General features: G+C 46.8%; 1 protein-coding gene across 5 annotated transcripts in view; it reads left to right on the top strand.

Annotated features, from left to right (window-relative positions):
• The window catches only part of sulf2a (sulfatase 2a), a 48,757-nt gene that overhangs the window by 11,103 nt on the left and 24,263 nt on the right, over window positions 1-13,391 (top strand). The window contains exon 1 of one of the 5 annotated variants that reach the window (XM_080786653.1): window positions 12,967-13,131. The exons of the other annotated variants lie outside the window; for them this stretch is intronic. The gene's annotated coding sequence lies outside the window, so the exon portion shown is untranslated. Of the gene's footprint in view, window positions 1-12,966; window positions 13,132-13,391 lie in introns of those variants that run through there. 5 annotated transcript variants of the gene reach the window in all.

The raw sequence follows: 13,391 nt of genomic DNA on the forward strand, positions 1-13,391 counted from the left end.
TAGCAACTGGAGCAGCAGCAGATGTGTAGCCATATTATCTGCACAGCTGCCTGGCATAGAATCCCTGGCGCCTGTGGCGCTATAATCAGCTTTCCTTTTTTAGATCAACCATCAGGTAGCTGAACAATGCTCTGGTAGTTTACAGTTGCATGTGATATTATTATTAATGTTGCGTGCTTGCCATATGGAAAGCAGGTTTCAGATTAAGCACAGGAGAGGTGTTCTCTCATATCTGTGTGGTGGTGGCAGGAGAAGGCAATTGAATGACTATTCTGTTTGAGGCCTGATCTCCACTTCAAAACCACAGTGTTAGCCACCCCACACATTCTCATCCTCCTCACACTAGCAGAAGGGGCCTTTGGCGGTCCAGGATAAGCTTTACACTCAGTTGTACGGCAGCCAGCCAACCCACCGAAAATAGCAGATCTATAAGCTCACTGTGCATCCCATCGCAATGCATTGTGAGCTTGTAGATCTGCTATTTTCAGAGCACAAATCTTTATCTCATGACACAGTACACATTAAACAGTAAACAGCCAGTCTCCAAGAGATCCTCTTCCATGGCTACGTTCAGCAGGCATGCACGAACATCACAGATTATATTTTCTTCTCCTCTTGACTCCTGTCCCTTCCACACAGAGCCCTGACTGTGTCAGTAGTACAGAAGAAACGTGAGGTTTCTCACTGAGTTGTTGCAGCTGGTTGCATGAGGTTCTTCTTAAAGCTACAATCTGTAAGTTATGTCTTTTGTCACCCTCTTCATTGTAGTTCATCATTGTCTCTATGAGGGAGAGACAATGATGAACTACAATGAAGAGGGTGTTACATCTATCTGACACCAGGGTTAAAATGAAGTTTTATTCATTAATAAAAGTCCCGGACTGTAGCTTTAATGGCTTGCGAAGTTGCGATTGACAAAAAGGATCTGTTTTCTCTCTGAGAGACTTCTGTTGATGGTGACAGTTTCTCCCCAGAGTGTGTTCTGTACTGGCCAGTGCGGCGTTTCTTTCCTCCAACCCTCATTTTCCACATCAGTAAGATGGAAAGCTTTGGGTCCACTTGTTCGTCTCCTCCATGTGTCCCTGACTGCCTTCTGCTCACTGATTAAAAGTCAAATATTAAAGTGCTCTGTTGTGAGCTCGGCTTAATTGATTCTTTCCGCCGGGCGCGCACAGAATGGGCTGACAGCAGGCGATACCAGGCTTTGTCAACACCGGGCATGCTGCCCGCTGCTCGGGATGGCACCCCAATAAAGCCCCCTGAGAGTGGGCCAGCCTGCCACACACAGAGATGCCCCTTCAGTATGCAAGCCAGGCTTCCTGGTACAGACACAGGAACAGCTTATTGTCAGCACTTGGTCTCTGTCGGTGTTCCCGTCAGCTCTTACGGGGTGCTGCGTGCGTGCGTGCGTGAAGAAGATGTATATGCATGCTCCTCAGGTGCCTTTGTGCTATAGTCTGTGCTGCTATGGGCATGTACAGTATCTGTATTTCATACTGAACGAAAACCCTGCGTTCTGCTCACTTGCTTCAAAACTCAGCTTACTTGATTTACTGTAGCTGTGGTGGAAGTGCTCAAAGGGTTTCATCTAAATTCGACAAAAGGCTGTCTTCTCTGATCCCCTTGACTCTCAGTCTCTGGCTGCTAAGATAAAGATTACGCTTCATTAGCTTTTAAAGCTAATAAGTTTAAGCTTTTAAACACATAACTGTGTTTTAAGGTGCATATGAGGGGCTCACAACGTACCGTGTCACACAAGACATCACTTTCCAGTGTCCAGCTGTCCACCCTCTAACCACTGGGCTTACAGTATTACTGTAACATTACTGTCCAGCTGTCCACCCTCTAACCACTGGGGCTACAGTACTATCAGCACATCTCTTGGTGTCCGATGAAGGGATCATTAATTGAAATCCTCTCAGCAGTAAAACGTTCAGTCGGTGTTCCTCCGTCCCACTCTAAACCAAGGCGATATATCCCTGTCCCTCTGCCTACTTATCCTATGAATTTACTGGCCGTTTTATGAGCACATTGAATTGGCTTGTCCCGACCACCATTTATTTTTAGTGCTCATCCACTCCACATGTTGGAGAGAGTGCAACAGCGGTTTCTTGGCACGCGGTGTGACACGCTGTTCATTACCGGCGGACATCCATCTGCGACGCTTTCCTCATGAATCTGATTGACCTTTTCGCTCTATGCGATTCACGGGTAAAAGGCTATAGGCAGTGGGCACCTATAATCTCCCTCCCCTCCCCCCTTACCCCACGGATGAAAGGCTGGGTATATCTCCTGTCCCCGTCCCATGCTTTATGCTCTGTCTGAGCAGAATGAATGGTGCAATACTGAGAGGGGTCCAATAAAGGGGGGGGGGGGCAGGGGGGTGTGGTTGGGGGCCGAGACGGCGAGATGGCTGCCAGTGTGGTAATTACTCTATTAGCAAAATGGGGGGGCCTTAATCTCCGTCCTCTGACACAGCACTAATTACAACGCAGGGGTGATGAACTTTATCAAAGCTCTGCTAATTCACGTTTAATGGAAGCGCAGGACAGAGAAAATTAATCCATTCATGGAAGATAGCGATGTGTTAATATTCTGCTGATAGATTGACATTATACGTATACGGCTATATTTATATTTAGCAATAATTTATGCATTATGCTTAGCAGGCTTCCGTCGCAGATATGCAGCAAGAGGAGCATCATCTTGTGTTGTCCTTCAAGTGTGTATGACATTTTTGTCTTTTTGTCTCACATTGCCTTCTGGCGTGCCTTCTGGTGTGACTTGTCATTCCTCTGATCCGCCATTCAGACACTGACACAGTCGGCCAGCTTCCTTCACAAATAAGAGCCGTGGAAAAGTAGTTAAGGAGGTGAAAGTGGTGGTGGTGGTGGAGGAGTTAGACACCATCTCCGTCCCTCTCATTCTTATTCTCTATTTGATCGCGGAGGCTGGGGGTGGGGGGGCTTAAGAGGCTGAGGTAGGGTCAGGATCACAGCCGCAGGGGGGCTGACAGCCGACTTCCTCCCTGACAGGGGCCTAATGGAGAGCTAATAGGAAGGAGTGGAGTGTCAGCCCCCTGTGCCTCGACCTTGACATTAGACTGTGGTTACTGTGGTATAGGAGGCAGGTGGGTGGATGAGGGTGGAGGGGGGTCTGATGCTGGGGACTGAGATGACATTCGAAGCGGGTGTAACAAGTAGTTGTCTCTCTCTCTCTCTCTTCCTGTCTTTCTGCTTCTCTCTGTGTCATTCTAATCTATCCGTGATTCTACCTTAATTCATTTGACTCTCCAGTAGTCAAATTAGTGCTGCTATAGTTCAGCCAGGACATGGAGAAACAACAGTACTTAAATCTACTTAAGTGTGTGTTATATCTTTTATAACCTTGATTTAAAATTTAGATTAGTTTCCTGGCTTGAGTTTAATTCTACTTTTTTTTTATAAATGTAGCACTTGCTCTGTTATTGTGTCAATTTTAATAGCATTAAGATTTTAGGGTCGGCAGTTAATTGGGAGGTTTTTTTTGTAATTATTATTTCTGGAGAGAATTACATGCTCCTTCACCATTTGATGACTAGCAATGTGAAGATTCACTATTATTATCGATAGCCTTTCTGATAGCCTTTACGCTCTCATTACACACATTACGCGTGCGTGCGTGCGTGCGTGCGTGCGTGCGCGATGCCACTCGATCATGTCACTCTCCTTTCAGTCTCTGCCATAGATCAGAACACCATCTCCACATAGATCAGAACACCATCTCCACAGAGACAGCTAAACTCTGTCCATACGTATCATTTGGAGCAGAGGGAGAAACCTGCTGCCTGATCAATCTGAACCTTCATTAAAAGGCTGCCTGGCTCAATGCAACCTTACACAATATCAATACTATAGCGCCACAGAAAGACATCCAGAGCTGTTAGGCAGCCCAACTGTCATTAACGAGTGGGCACAGTGCCAAAGGCCGCTTTCCTATAGGCCACTTAGGCTCCCCCGCGGTCCCGAATACAGGTCAGGACAGACAGATGGACTGTCTGGGCATCTGTCCCGAGGAGGGAGCAGAGGGAGATGGATATGGACCCATGCAGGAGGAGACAGCCTATACTCACAGCAGAGATGGATGTGGGCCTTGTTTGTTGACTCGATGCGGTTACACACTGCTGCGGTTCCACCTGCAGTCATCTGGGATTTCATTCTGTCAACCGTATAAACCTGGAGGGTTTTTGTTTATGGACGTGGAGAATTAATGGATAAAGAAACCAAATAAACACCAAATGCTCTCTTTCTTTTTCTTTTACTTTAAACTTCACAAATCAGCTATACGGCTTTGCCATGGTGCCCTAGTGGGAAAATCATTGTTGTTGGATGACGCTCTGTCTGCTTCTGAGCAGGGCAAATGGGAGGCACATAAGTGGGCATACATTGAGAACCGACCGTAACTCACATCTTTGTGTGGAGGTCTCCCCCTCTGTACTCCAGTCTTAACCCCCTGTGTTGCTCCGACGGGGGATTGTGGGGCTGAGGAAAACAGGGTGTGCCTTTGTAAAAAACCCATAAGCTCTCAACAAAGGTTTGGAGAAAGCCAGCGAAAGAGAGAGAGAGAGAGGGAGGGAGGGAGGGAGGGAGGGAGGGAGGGAGGGGGGTTATGACAGAGAAGGAGAAGAGTGACAAAGTAAACCAGAGGTCTTTGCCTCTCTACTCCCCCAAGGGCATGCTTAACACCAGATAAGATGGTCCCCGTGGTGCCTGTATTCCCATTAGGCACCCCAGTGTTATCCAGCTTTGGGATGTGTGGAGGAAGCCAGTAATGGAGGCAGCTGACAACCATCATCCTCAGCCCAGTGCTACAAGTGGCCTCCTGCGGGTAAAACATCCTTTCTCCCCAAGGGCCTTGTCAACATGAGCCCTTTTCCTTTTTAAAGCAAAGTAGAATAGAATATTAAAAATAATAACTTGTGCGGTATAGTTATGACAGTAGCTCACTTCCAGTGTATTGATTTATCCGGGCTCTGTAATTCATCCACAAGGCGGGTGGCAGTTGTTTACAAAGATTTGAAAGCGATATTGCCTGTAATCATCATTAAGTTGGGGCATTAGCAGCAGCCCCCACTGCAGGCGCTAATTTGATGACGGGAAAGAGAAATAGGATGTAATTAAAACAGAGCAGATGACAGTTTAAAACCTTTGGTGTCCTGTGGAGTACGCTGATCTCATTTCACTGACATGGGTAGAGCTGTCAAATAAGGAGCCGGGCCTGGGGTGCAGATCACAGCGGTTTGTACAGCTATCCCCTTTCTAAATGTCCTTGTTGGTTTAGATTAGCACTGCTGACCATTTTAAGTGGTGCTTATCACATCATGCTTTTTAGACACAAACAGATGCCCCCTTTTGATCAGAAGCTATTGATGGATAGCTCTCGTTGGACCTGTCTATGGTCGCGTGGTGTCACGTAGGGAGGTAGTTGGACCTGTCTATGGTCGCGTGGTGTCACGTAGGAGCTAGTTGGCTGTGTTCAGGGTCTGACTTGAGGTGGTTAGGCCAGAAGGACAATGAGCCCCGGTTGATTTGTCTGTAATCCGTTTAGTTGAGATGTGACACACGGTAGGAGGGCTTTGCCTCTGGTCAATAAGTGCCAATAAGGAACAGCCATCACTCAGCGGGCTGCCCTGTCCACCAGCTCGCTGGCTTGTTTCAGCTGTCATGCCCCTGTCGTGGAGACACAGGCAATTGAACCTCTCTCTCTCTCTCTCTCTCTCTCTCTCTCTCTCTGTCGGACACATCACAAATGGCTTTCACATACAGAAATTCAATAGCGCAGGAAAAGGGAGAACGCTTGCGGACTATGAAGCAGGCCATAGTTCTCCCCCCAGACTTCTGAATAAACCCATCCAAACAGCTAAAGTATTTACAAAACACCATTGACAGTTTCTCATTCGCCTCAGCCTTAAAACCCCTTAGAGGCGGGGCCACTAGGGGGCTGTGGGGGTCTTGAGGTTTTGGGGGTGGGGGCTGGTGATGGGGGTGTTGAACTCGATTTGGGGACAATCGGACCTCTGTTGGTGTTCTCTCTACCACCTCTCCATGTTCCTTTTTTTCGTCTCTCTTGGAGCGTACGGCAGGGGTGTGGGGAAGGGGGGCTGGGAGGTGGTGTCAGATGGGGAGGGAAGGGGGGGTAAATGCCATGACCTCTCAGGGTCAGCCCTGTATGGAGACCCCCCCGCCCCCGTCAGCCCCCCCCACCCTCACAAAAACTCACAGACCACCACGCTAGCCCCCGCATGCTTCTCCCGTTGCTGCTGGAAACGGAGAGAGGAACTCAAGACAAGACGGTGAGGAAGAGTAGAATGGGCTTTAAACTGGTCCCTTAAGCCAGCATGGGTGACTTCAATTCAGAGCTGATGGTGGTGTCACAGAATGTTCTATTCTGCAACAGTTTTGTGACAGTGTTATTGTGGTGTGGCAGCAGCCCAAGCTCATTATGAGGGATATCTTGGCTTGTGTTAGTTTGTTAAACTAGAATGAGACCAAAAAAACTAAACGCAGGCGGTAGCTGTGAGATGCCCTCCATGCAGTCCACCACAGCTGGGGCCAGACCATTAGCTGTGAGATGTCCCCTCCAGTCCACCACAGCTGGGGCCCGGACCATTTTAATTTGAACGTTGCTGTTCATGCTGCTCATTTCCGTCAGATTTGAGAGATAATTAGCTTGGCTGCTGTTCTCGCCTTTGTGTCCTGTCTCGTTGGAGAGAGAGAGAGCGAGAGAGAGAGAGGTTTAGAATCTGATACGCGCTTTTGCTTTGTGAACATAGGTTTTCGGTGTATCAGACAGTGTGTGTGGGTCTCAGTGTGTGTACATGCTGTTTGCCGATGCCAGTCTGTGTGTCTGGGTGTGTATCTGCAGTTATGTGTGTGTAATATGATAGATATAGATAGATATAGATGCTATTGTTTATTTGTGCATGTATTTATCTGTTCATCTTTGTGAATGAGTATACAGTATGTGTGCGACACTGTGCGACACTGTGCGTGTGTGCGTGCATGCGCTCGCGTGCATGTGCACACATACAAGGGCAAGAGTGGTGTACATTTATAGTGGAGACTGGAGAGCAGCAGATGCAGGGAGTCTGTCCGAGCCCTTTGTTCTGCAGTGAGATCACTTAATGACTGGGCCTTTTGTATGAACTGAACTGACACCATCATACTTGCTCCATTTCTCTTTCTCCATTCCTTCCTCGCCTCCTCGTTATTTCTACCTCTCCAATCATCCAGCATCCCTCCCACTGATATAGAAAACATTTGGAAGATAACGCACCATGTGTATTGTACGTGCATGGAAATGGACACGAGGCTTCCTGCACGGATCTGTATGCAATATGCATCTGACTTTCTGTAATGACATTAAAGCATTTTTGCTAGTTTTGAAAGTGGACAACCCTTATTTTAGGGTTAGGATAAGGCATATTAGGATTAGTTTTAGGGCTAGAGTGAGTGGTAAGGGTTTGGAATGGATAAAGCTTCATGTTAGGCATTGATGTATTGGCGCTGTACTGCGGCGACATGGGCATAAGGGCTACGCTTGCATGCGGGCTCCTTGTCTAAGACAAATGTCTTCCTCGGGAGACAAACGATAAAGAACCTTGTACAGTAGTTGTACAGCATGTAAGGAAGGATAGAGGAAAACTATGCTTTCCACTTCTTTGATCACCACTATAAATAAACAACTAATGTTTCCACACTGTATAGTATCCAATACAAGACCAAGTGCAAGTGCACATTCGCTCTCCGGTCATGAAATCTTGATTATTTCCCCCCAGCTTTGAGCCACGCCAGAACAGCCGATTCTTTCATTCCCCAGTCATTCTGAAGCACTGGTGAGTGCATTATGTAGAGCTAACATTGACACAACTCCCTTATATCGTCATCTGCCTAAACTGAGCTGGAATTTATTATTGGTTGGCCTGGTAACAGGGGGCGCCTCCCCCTGATGGAGCTGCGTCAGTGCATTTGGACCCTTCTCATCAAATCTCTGGTGAATAACCTAGTTTCATGCAACTTAAATGCAGCTTCATACAGCTTGGTGTGAGTATGACTTTGTGTGCGTGCGTGCGTGCGGTGCGTGCGTGCGTGCGTGCGTGGCTGCGTGCGGTGCGTGCGTGCGATGTTCCATGCTTCCAGCCAGAACACATCACGGATACACCCCATTCAAGACAGGGAACCAGACTCGGTGCAGAATTAATGATGTGTTGGACTCTAAAATTACATTCACATTCATATTTCACCGTCTGGGCAGCACTTTCCTTCTGATATGAAAGAGAGAGTCTGTGTCATCACACACACTGCAGTCCACACACACACACACACCCACACACACACACACACACACACACACACACACACACACACGCACACGCGCGCGTGCGTGTGCACAGGCAGAGTTTAACCATTATTGAGTTCAAAGTATTTCACACATGAGCCCTTTCATCATTGGCAAAAATCTCATTTAACTCACACCTTTTAGAGTGCGACCATCGCTCTATTGTGTTGGCTTATTGAAACGGAAAATTGCCATAGAGATTCTGACTGTCAAGCTAGACCGTGTGCCGAGTGCTGAGCTTATCAGAACCTTGGGGTAATCTAAATGAAATCTTCCTAGTAGCGAATGGAATCGGCCTCCGCGCTATCTCTTGTCATTCTAGACTATTAATGTTTTTTATTAGGAAGCAAAAGCCCATTTGTCAGGAACATGACTGTGGTCCTATTTTTAAACCAAAGAACAGTGCAGAGTTATCCAATGAGATTTGGCCATTATCTGTCCTGGCGCTTGACAGCGCTGATGGGTTGTGTTGACAGGAGAAGCCATTGTTTATTTAGATCATTACATTTTTTAAGATATTTTTGGGTCTTTTTCTGCCTTTATTTGGTAGTGCCCAAAAGGTAGATCGTGATCTACCAGTAGATCACAAAGGCTGTGCACGTACTGTAGATCACTTTGCCGCGTATCACCCCCCCTGTCATGGCTGCCGTGACACCCCCCATCTCTCTCCCCATTTTTTGTCACCATACTGTACACTTGTACAGTCTATCCAATAAAGGCCGAAAAAGCCCCAAATATACATCTTTTAAAAAAAAAGAAACGTCAGTAGCATTTCAAAGTTATGCAAATCAAAACAGTACCAATTCAAGCTAGAAAGTTATACAAAACAAAACGGTACCAATTCCATTCCCCCCTACCCTCTATTTCCCATTCCGAGTGTGTTTTTCAGTATATGTAACGCCAGCACGCTATTCAAAAGCTCCTTCGGGTACATTTTTCGGGAACTATTTTCAGCAATGGGATAAAAAAATGTGGGTGGGTAGATCTTGTTGAGCTGGTCATTTTGAAAGTATACCTCTCAAGTCAAAATAGTGCGGGCACCCCTAGTGTACAGTAAGCTGACAGGAAATGGGAGGGGGGGGGGGGGGGGGGGGAGCGACACGCAGCAAAGGTCGTCGGGATTGGTAGTCGAACCCACGACACGCTGTCAGTCTGGATTAGCTCAGAGGTCATTGGGCAGAAGAATTCACACGGGACACAGCTGTGTTCCTGGGATGTATATGTGATGATGATGTTGGGTATTTAATGTGACTGCAGGCCAGCTTCTAAAGTTACTTGTACTGTATGTTTCCATGGCCATGCCATGGCTTCTAATAGTGCAGCAGAGATTTGAGAGAACGTACTTTTTGACGAAAGATGACAGTGGCTGTTGAAATACATTTTGTACAGTGTTCAGCACTTACATGTATATACTTCCCCATAAGCATATTGAGAGACACATGATTACGGAACCACATAGGCACGCACACACACACGCATACCTACACACTACAAACATGGATGTGCACGCACGCACGCATGCACACACACGCACACACACACACACGCACCACCACATAAACTCTTCTCAGAAGGTCTGACATACAGGCACGCCATTGCAAGATTAGCATCTGAATGCCAACTGTTGTTAGAAAATTCAAGGGTCCTTGGAGATTTTGCACATTCTAGCCAGTGCTATACAGGCCAGTGGGAACAAAGTCACACATTAGCAAAGCTCTGCCAGCCTCAATTATGACCAAAGGGATTGGCTTGATGGTGTTGCAACAGGACTGCATTCAGGCCTGGATGTGTCTATTTAAACATTCCTGCCGTGCCATTTCCTTCATGCCTGCACCAATAGACATTGGACTGAAAATTCCCGTTGAGAATGTAAAAGAGATTCAGCGGTTTTTACTATTGCATTCGGTCTCATTTCATTCTATTTTCCACAGAACATGTTTGGGGAACATTGCAGTGGAAATGCTCACACTTTGTTCTCACCAGACTCTATGCCTTGAGGTTTCCCCCTCCTCATTCTGTCTCTGTCTCTGTCTCTGTCTCTGTCTCTGTCTCTGTCTCTGTCTCTGTCTCTGTCTCTCTCTCTCTCTCTCTCTCTCTCTCTCTCTGTCTCTGTGTCTCTCTCTCTCTCTCTCTCTCTCTCTCTCTCTCTCTCTCTCTCTCTCTCTCTCTCTCTCTCTCTCTCTCTCTCTCTCTCTCCCCCCCTCTCTCTCTCCTCTCTCTTTGTGTGTTTTGCACTCTCACCATCTTTGGACATTTGTTATAGATTGCGAAATAGAGAAGTATGACTTCTTTATGTTGGTGCGATATTTCCTCCAGGTTTCATGCACGTTATGAGACAGGCATGATTAAATTGCAAGTGTGTGTGCTATGACTCATGCTTCTGCAATATGTAATAAATGTTTTTTGTTCTCATATTCTCTCTGAGGGTCGCACCCTCCTGGAGGTGGGGTGAGGGGTACGCATAGCATGAATCAGACTTTATGCCCACATCAAAGCCCCAGGTGTTTTATTTATAGAGGGAAAAAAGTACATTAACGCCTCTGCAAAGTATTTGGAAGATTTATCACTTCATACTCTTGTTGGCTTCCTCCCCACTACTCACTTGGGCTGTAGAAGTTGGTGTATTCCGTTGTTGTGTGTGTGTGTGTGTGTGTTGTTGCAGAGTGTAACCTAACTGTCTGTCTCTGTGGTTGGCTGTGTTTCATCCCTTCGCTCGCACAGTAGCCTCCGCTGCCGTATCCTCCACACTGTGACATAGCCATCCCTCCATGGCTCTGCTGTCATGGCATTTATAATTCAGTGTTATCAATAAAAGATGGACGGCATTAACTTTTCATCAGACGCTGCAGTGCTGCTGGCTTCCAATGAGCTCTTTATGCAGGGAGGACTTTAGTGTAAAAGTTTGCTTCTCTCTGTTCTAGGCATCATTTAGTATTTGTATAACCTTGATGATCTTTGATCCTCAAGCATGTTTCTAGAAGCCCATTCCGTGTGATCTTGTATTCTGTACTCTTTAGAGATCACACTATCTCTACCACCTCCTCTCTCTCTCCAAAGCCTTTAATGAGTTTTGCTGAGAGTCACATTTACTCAAGTTTTTCCCGTGCTTCTAAATGTCTAAATGGCAAAATTCCCACTTTCGTTTCTGATGCGGCTGAATCAGCATTGCTGCCTCACCGTTCGTTCACTTAGTGCAAAGAGCTGATCGGTGCAGCTTTCTGTCTTAAGTATCAGAAACCGTGTTAAATCACCGCAGCCGATGGAAACAACGTTCCGTACCTTGGCGTCTCATGCCGTCTGTCTGACCTATAGGGAGGGACTGGCGTGGCTGCAATCAGCTGTTTCATGATCATCAGTTTCCGATTCTGCAGTATTACACAGTATCCTCGTCAAGGGAGGTGTTGTTTCTGCTGGAAAACACTTTTACTGCTTTATATTGTCAATGTGGCGTTTGCCACCCGTAGAGAGAAACAATATGAATAGATAAAAGAGAACAAAAACAGAAGGAGCGTATGAGTCAGCTGATAAAAGACTGTAAATCCAATTATTTTCCTATCAAGAGAGGGAAGAGGCCTCATGGGGGGGGGCGGTATCAGGAAATATCCACTGCTTTGATTTATACTTGGTTGTGCATCGTGTCACAGATCTACAAGCTCACAACGCATTGCACTGCGACGCGTTGTGAGCTTTCAGATCTGCTGTTCCATGAAGTATAACGGGCCCTTTAGCATGCACGACATTCACACAGTTGACTATAGATAGATAGATCTGTACAATGTGTGAGAGATGTTGCTGGATGGATATTGTAAATTCATGGCTATATTAAGCTTAAGCACACTTCCTTCATCTGTTCTGCCAACATCAGCTTCTTGCACAACTGTTCAACAGGAAGTATACCTTCTCTTACCAAAGAAGGAAGCACTGCCACTCGTGGTCTTCATTTGAACACAGAGAATTTATTCTTCACATGTCCCTAAATGTCCTGGACGAAATTTTGATACTTGCAGGAGAATACTGTTTTGGAGACAGACTGTGGCTGTCCTTGCGGCTGGTACCTTGTTTTCAACTGCATGCGAGTCATGAGAGGGATGGGGAATTTGAGAGGGGTGGGGTGGGGGTGTTGGGGATGAGAGAAAGATGCCGGGAGAATTTCAAACAGCTCACCACTGAGGGTCAGAGCTCATGTATTCCTGAGGGGAAACAACCGCATGCCCTGCAGAGAAGAGCAGGAATTAAACCAGAGCAAACACAGCTGGTGTGTGTGTGTGTGTGTGTGTGTGTGTGTGTGTGTGTGTGTGTGTGTGTGTGTGTGTGTGTGGGGGCGTGGGTGTGTGTGGGTGCATGTGCATGTACGCACACACGCATATCTATGTTCCCTCCCACTTTGTATGTGTATATGCATGTGCATGGCATTTGAGGGCATGTGCGTGCATTATGCGTGTGCATGTATTAGTGCGTGCTGATGTGCGTGGGTATATGTGTTCACTTCTTATCTGCATGCGCACATAAGATAAGATTTTAAGGAGGAAGGGCATGAGGGAGTGAGAGCAATGGGGAGGACCTAACCGAGTGACATATAGCTGCCTACAACCTAGACCAGAGAGGAACAGCAAGGCTCTGTGTCAGACAGGGGAACTAATTTTATTCGGGCATGGCGTGATTGCTGCTCACACTCACCTCATCTGCAGTGAGTGTGCCTGGAGATACGTTCCACGCGGCTTGGGTTCCTTTGCCATTAGCAAGCTGATTACAGAGGTAACGATTATTACTCTTGTCCCTTCACTCAAATTTCGATGTGCTTATCAGATGCTGTATGCACATGCACACACATCGGTGCGTGGTGTTGTTATGATGATAAATGACACGGTGAGGTTGTTGTTAAGCAGTGTGCACTCTCCCAGCTGAAGGAGTCTGCAGATGGGCTGTTGTTGTCATCTTCTAGGATTTACTCTGAGAGCTGCACTCTCCCTGTGGTGCACACGCGTGCACACACACACACACACACACACACACAC

This window comes from Protomyctophum bolini (genome assembly GCF_963924005.1).
Source record: "Protomyctophum bolini genome assembly, chromosome: 2".
Classification (NCBI taxonomy): Eukaryota; Metazoa; Chordata; class Actinopteri; order Myctophiformes; family Myctophidae; genus Protomyctophum; species Protomyctophum bolini.